Source organism: Trichomycterus rosablanca, chromosome 1 (assembly GCF_030014385.1).
Source record: "Trichomycterus rosablanca isolate fTriRos1 chromosome 1, fTriRos1.hap1, whole genome shotgun sequence".
Lineage (NCBI taxonomy): Eukaryota > Metazoa > Chordata > Actinopteri > Siluriformes > Trichomycteridae > Trichomycterus > Trichomycterus rosablanca.
This window is the reverse complement of record NC_085988.1, coordinates 49,958,333-49,965,301: the sequence shown is the minus strand read 5'-3', so window position 1 is coordinate 49,965,301 and position 6,969 is coordinate 49,958,333. Positions and strand designations below refer to the sequence as shown.

The window sequence follows — 6,969 nt, the reverse complement described above, 5'->3', positions numbered from 1 at the left end:
GCCCTGAGCAAACGCCGAGTTGCTTCTGAGCTGCCACATCTAGCGTCGACCTGTCGGCGAGCGAAAATCAGGGCAAAAATAGTGTAGTGTGAACTAGACATTAGTGAGCTCCTCTGGACATTTGCAGATGCGGTTTCAGAAGTTTAACATGGTTTCTGAATGAATAATAAAGGGGGGTCTTGGCCTAATTCAGCTCTTCAGGTCATGTTTGGAGTTTTTCTCTAGACATGAAGGATACTTCTACAGAACTGTTTCAGTTGGGTGTTTGTCCCAGGCTGAGAAGTCAGTGTGTGTAAGCACTCCCCATACCTCAGTGTAAGACAGAGCAATGGGTTCAATTACAGATGTGAAAAATGTAATCCAGATTTTGACTCTAAAAGCAAAGAGTGCTCTTACTGCTTTTTCCTTTATTTCTTTTACAGCCAAATTAAAACTTCTTGTTGAATCAATTGTTTAAAATAAATAATTATATGCTACATGTTATTTGTAATCTCTCTCTCTCTCTTTTTCTCTGCATCTCAGCCCCCTCTCTCCATTGCCAGTGGAACTGCTTATAAACAGGCGGTCCTGCCTCTTCTCAGGAAACCGAATAATCCATTGCTTAAGCCTTTAGATCACGCTGTTCCAGGGACACTTCCATCAGCTGGGCCTCCTGCCACCTGTACAGAATAAGTAAGGAGGGCATAATAAAAAGAGGGAAAAAAACTGGATATTAATTGGATTTCATCAATCTTTCATTAACTTAAGTTAAATTGTACTTAAAGGGATGCTCTTGCCAATGCTAAGAACCTTTCTCTTGACCTAGATGGTATTACACTCTTTTTCCAAGCACATAAAGTTGTCTTCAAATCAGCCTTCAATCAGCTTTGTAACGTTACTCATCTTTGTGCTTCTCTCAGCTTTTTTAAAGCAAATACTGATACTGATCCATGTGTTCATTGCTCTACATCTGGTTTATTTTAACTATTTTTTTCTCCCTTCTAAATTTCTAAACAACTACAGTGCATACTAAATTCTGCTGGCAATTAGACAAGGCAATTAGTCCATGTATTTCCTGTTCTTTAACAACATCACATTCCTCCAGTCCAAGCTCATTTCCAGTTTAAACTACAAACCCCATTTCAGAAAAAGTCGGGACTGTAGAAAGAAAAGATTTTAATTGTTTTCACTGATCAGCTTCATTGTATTTTGTAAACAGATACACATTTACAATTAAATTCCTGAAATACACTCCAAAAAGCTGTGAAATAAGATTTACAGACTATTTAGGGAATTAGGATTGGTTATGAAAGGAAGACCAGTCTACAATGCCAGGCTACATTCTGTACTCACTACCACAGTGTGGCTTTGTAGACACAGAATGTGTGTGCTTGACTAACCTGCCTGCAGTCCATATCTATCCCCTATTAAGAGATATGGTGTGGTGCTGAACGAAAAAGGAGAATCAGATGATCGCAACCACGGACTGTTGAGCAGCTGAAGTCTCATATCAAGCAAAATGGACAAAACTTCAACTTAAAAATGAATTTTTTATTATTTGAATCTCGGCTATGGCTGGTTAGACGTTTAAATCATTTTATTTAAACTTTTTGTATTATAGAAGAACTACAAAAGAATTAAATGTGATAGGGCTTGATTTATTGGGCAGGAGACACAAAAGCAATAAAAATATTAGTGGTGACAGATTTCCCTTGTGCTCCCTGTTCCTACTTACTTAAAATAAAACCATTATAGTTTTACAGATGTAATATGGGCATCAGATAACTTATTCTCATAAATTATAATTTATATATATACATCGATCAGCCATAACATTAAAACCACCTCCTTGTTTCTACACTTACTGTTTTTTTTTTTTATCAGCTTCACTTACCACATAGAAGCACTTTGTAGTTCTACAATTACGGACTGTAGTCCATCTATTTCTCTGCATGCTTTGTTAGCCCCCTTTCATGCTGTTCTTCAATGGTCAGGACTCTCCCAGGACCACTACAGAGCAGGTATTATTTAGGTGGTGGATCATTCTCAGCACTGCAGTGACACTGACATGGTGGTGGTGTGTTAGTGTGTGTTGTGCAGGTATGAGTGGATAAGACACAGCAGCGCTGCTGGAGTTTTTAAACACCTCACTGTCACTGCTGGACTGAGAATCATCCACCAACCAAAAATATCCAGCCAAAGGTCTAGAAGATGACCAACTCGAACAGCAGCAATAGATGACCGATCGTTTCTGACTTTACATCTACAAGGTGGACCAACTAGGTAGAAGTGTCTACAATGAGTGGACACGGTATTTAAAAACCCCAGCAGGGCTGCTATGTCTAATCCACTCATACCAGCACAACACACACTAACACACCACCACCATGTCAGTGTCACTGCAGTGCTGAGAATGATCCATCACCTAAATAATACTTACTCTGTGGTGGTCCTGTAGGGGGTCCTGACCATTGAAGAATCATAATTGGTTTTGTATATCACGACCATAACTCATGCATTTTGTGTTGTTATTTAATAGTTTAGTGGATTTATCCACTTATAATGTTTGACTAAGAATAAACAACAGTATAAATACATTACATAAGATACACACACACAACACACACATATGACTGGTGGTTGCGTGTGCATATAGGAGAACATGTTGAAGGGAGGGGGTGTTTTGTCTGAGCGTGAATACCACCTCCCCTCTCCACCAGCTCCCACTTCTGCTCTGGCTTTCTATTCACCCGTGAGCATTCAGAAGAGAGAAGAGAGAGAGAGGGGAAGAGAAGAGAAAAGAGGAGCTCAGGCGTTCCACAGCTCAGCCACTCGAGCAACATGTCCTCAGACGTACAGCTGCGCGCACGAACCAACCGACTGAACACCATCAGCCCCGACATCCCGCAAGCACAACGAGAGAGCAGTACACACGCCTGAAAGCACGTAGGTTCTCCTCTCCGTATACTCCTTCATACTTGTGATATTTTTCTGTGCGCGCATGCATGTGCTACATTGCATTGTCAAAAATCGGAATCGAACCAGTAATTCCACTATGCATACCCAGTTCGAACCCCAACAGCAATAGGGTGCATGACGTTCCTTTTTTATTAAGTTATGGTTGCAAAAACAGCACATCAATACAACAAGGTAAAGCTTCATTCTTTTGAGAACGCGCTTTTTGGATCGGTGTGCTATGGATAGGGAATGCGCTGCTACTATTAGATGAGTGTGTTCTTTTGATGTCTAATGCACATGTGCAGATTTAAAGATTTGGATTAACAACTTGATTAGCCTGTATAAATATGGCATTGCATCCTGGCGAGACACTTTTCCTTATAATCGCTTGGTTTCCATTTGCGCGCGCGTCCTGGAGAGCGCGCATCTGTCTATCTATATATCTATCTGTCTGTCTGCCTGTCTGTCTAGATCCTACTTACCTGTCTACAAACCTTTCTATCTGTATTCTTTAAAAGTACTGTAAATAAAAAATGTAGCACATAAACTAACGCAATATCACCGTATTTCATGCAGTTTTAGGGTTCTATTAATTATTAATGATATAATTTATATTGGGAACAGTGGGTGCCGCGCAGCAACGTTTGTCCTGGGGAACTGGGTTCAGTTTCTGTAAGGGGTTTCTCATGTTATTTCCCTCTATGTGGCTTTTCTGGGTGTGCGCCGGGCTTTGACCAATTTCCAAATATACTGTACTGTGCATGCCAATAGGCTGACTGTCTGCCTTAAAGCTGTTGCTATATGTACGTGGATAAGTGTGTGTGTGTGTGTGTGTGTGTGTGTTGCCGTGTGATGGATTTGCGCACTTTGCCAGGTGCGAGGACAGTGTTTTCAGGTGGCACAGGACCCACACCAACCCTGCAATATGAATGAATATGTAAATGAATAAATTAATGACAACATTACTGCAGATTTGGTTTTCCTGTTTGTTTTGGTACCACTTGAACATACACCACATTTCATGCGCATTTACTGGTGTAATGTGAGTAAACTCTAAATAAGCAGTAAACAAGGCACGGGGGGGGGGGGGGATAAATTCTTGTAAGAATTTACAAGATTCTTTGCTTGTAAATTTTTATTACACCTGTAGATTAATTGAGCTGTTTGGATTCCTGTCAACACAACAGGTGCTTCGGTCGCTGTGAGTGTCTATTGGACTTTATTTCGAATTTAACTAATCCAGGGCAGATGTGCTCCCTGTCAAGAACGCTTTCCTCCCTTTTTTGGGTAGGCTCCGGACCCTACGTGTTGTAGATTAGGATGAAGGGGTTATTTAAAACTAAAGAGGCAAAGCTAGTATCTATTATACGTGCTGCATAGCACTTTGGCTCGATCCTCTCCTGTCACTGTTTTTCTGTAGGGAGCATCGTATGTTATTGCTTATCGTTTATTTTCCTCCAATCAACCAAAAATAGCCCTATGCAGAATATAAACAGGTGTCTGAGATGTCTAGAATGTCAAGTCATTATTGATTAGGTTATTTATCTGACTGGTCCAAATTAAACAACTAAGCTTACCTCGTCTCATGCCAGCACAGACACGCACTGTGTTCCAGATGTAGAGCACCTTAACTTAATGCACGATCAAATCCTTCAAAGAAGTATCCTTACAATGTGAAGGTCTCTGGCTTGTTGTTCCTGACACTGTCTGACATCATCTGACTATAATTTGAGTTAATTTGAGTTAATCAATATAGAAACCATGATATTTCCTTCACATTTTTAATGTGAGCAGCTTTCTGTAGCCTGGAGATTTTTAAAACTGTCATGTCATGATATTATTTTTGTATTTGCATCAGTGCAGCATGGGTACATACTGACTGTTGGTCCAGTACTGCGCACAGAGACGCAGGAGTTGGTTTTTATTTATGGCCATTCTGGTTCTGGTGTCTTCCTTTATGCTCTGTGCTGTTTTGTCTTCAATTTCATATGCATGTTTAAAAACCAATGGCCAAAAGCAATGTAAGGGAAGATTGCATAAGAGCAATGTGGAAGCAGCTTATCCCACAGTGTTCCATAAATAGACAATTTTATCTTCTTTCATTTCTTGGATTCTCTACCATTGCTTTATGACATTTTAATCATGCAGCATCACTAAATTTGCTCAAGCATGGATTATAATTCACACATAATAATAATAATAATAATAATAATAATAATGTGTATTATTGTTCCTATGTTTGCAATGCATTTGTTTATTGAATTTATTATCATTATTTGTCTTATTATTATTGTTGTTGCTGTTGTATTGTTGTTGTTTATTTATTGATTGATTTATTGATTGATTTGTTCATTAATTTGAGAAGGGGCACAGTTGCATATAATACTGCTCTACTAAAATAAAAATACAGATGTTGCTGCAATTTGCAATTTGATGTGGCTGCACCTACTAAAAGGTACATGGAACAGTGGTCTTGGTCAGATAGAAGATTCAAGCCATTACCATGTGCTAAGAAGACATTAAGGACATCTGTGTTTTTAAACTCGGTGACATTGTCTGACAGGCAAGCTATCGGCTTTGAACCAACGTCCTCAAAGCACAGGATGACAGCGTAAATTTTCTATCTGATCAAGACCACTGTTCCATGTACCTTAAGATAGGTGCCAGTAGGCCTTGCCACAACATGAAATGCTACCAACAGTTAGACTTAAAGAATAAAAAGTTTATGGACAAACAAGGTGTGTGTTAAAGAAAAAAAGGCAAAGATTGGGGTATTTATATATTTATTAGGATTTTAATGTCATGTTTTACACACTTTGGTTACATTCATGACAGGAACGGTAGTTACTGGTTACACAAGATTCATAAGTTTTAATGGGAAACACGGTCACAGACAATTTTGTATCTCTAATTTACCTCACTTGCATGTTTTTGTACGGTGGGAGGAAACCGGAGCACTCGGAGGAAACCCACACAGACACAGGGAGAACATGCAAACTCCCAGACCGCTCCACCTGGGCATCAAATCCAGGGCATTCTTGCTGTGAGGCGACAGTGCTACCCACTGAGCCACCGTGCTTCCCAAAAGCATGGGGCAAGTAAAGAAAACAGTAAGAAACCCCATGCTTTTGTTTTCTTCTTAGTCCACATGATTAGTAGCACATCTGTTTCATATTGCCCAAGTGTGGTCAGCCTTAGCATGAGTGGGATTTTTATTTAATGACTTATTCATTTTGTTTATGTATTCACTCATTTTTGCAAGGAAGTTCACATCCTCAGTGCACAAAATATGAAGTGAACTATTTCGTGTGTGAAGTCATGCCTCCTCTGCTCTTTGGGATTGACTCACAGTTCTCAGTAAATGGCATACAAACTCCCATGAGTCGACACATATAAAGTCTTATTCAAATATTTGGACATCTTTGGTTGAATTTCATGTTTTGTAGATTTTCTGTTGAAGTGAAAATGTAACACAAAGTTTTGCACATTATACTGAATGCTGAATTAAGCACATTGGTATTAAAATGGAATTAGTCATGTACACCGATCAGCTAAAACATTAAAACCACCTCCTTGTTTTTCTACACACATTGTCCATTTTATCAGCTTCACTTACCATATAGAATCACTTTGTAGTTCTACAATTACTGACTGTAGTCCATCTGTTTCTCTGCATGCTTTGTTAGCCCCCTTTCATGCTGTTCTTCAATGGTCAGGACCCCTACAGGACCACTACAGAGCACGTATTATTTGGGTGGTGGGTCATTCTCAACACTGCAGTGACAATGACATGGTGATGGTGTGTTAGTGTATGTTGTGCTGGTATGAGTGTATAAGACACAGCAGCGCTGATGGAGTTTTTAAACACCTCACTGTCACTGCTGGACAGTGAATAGTCCACCAACCAAAAATATCCAGCCAACAGCGCCCTATAGGCAGCGTCCTGTGACCACTGATGAAGGTCTAGAAGATGACCAACTCAAACAGCAGCAATAGATGAGCGATCGTCTCTGACTTTACATCTACAAGGTG

At 39.7% G+C, this 6,969-nt stretch overlaps 1 protein-coding gene across 1 annotated transcript in view; it reads left to right on the top strand.

The window, feature by feature from the left end:
- Positions 1–2,757: 2,757 nt before the first annotated feature.
- chrm2a (cholinergic receptor, muscarinic 2a) overlaps positions 2,758–6,969 on the top strand; it is a 212,194-nt gene continuing 207,982 nt past the window's right edge. The window contains exon 1 of the mRNA XM_063003973.1: positions 2,758–2,925. The gene's annotated coding sequence lies outside the window, so the exon portion shown is untranslated. The remainder of the gene's footprint in view (positions 2,926–6,969) is intronic.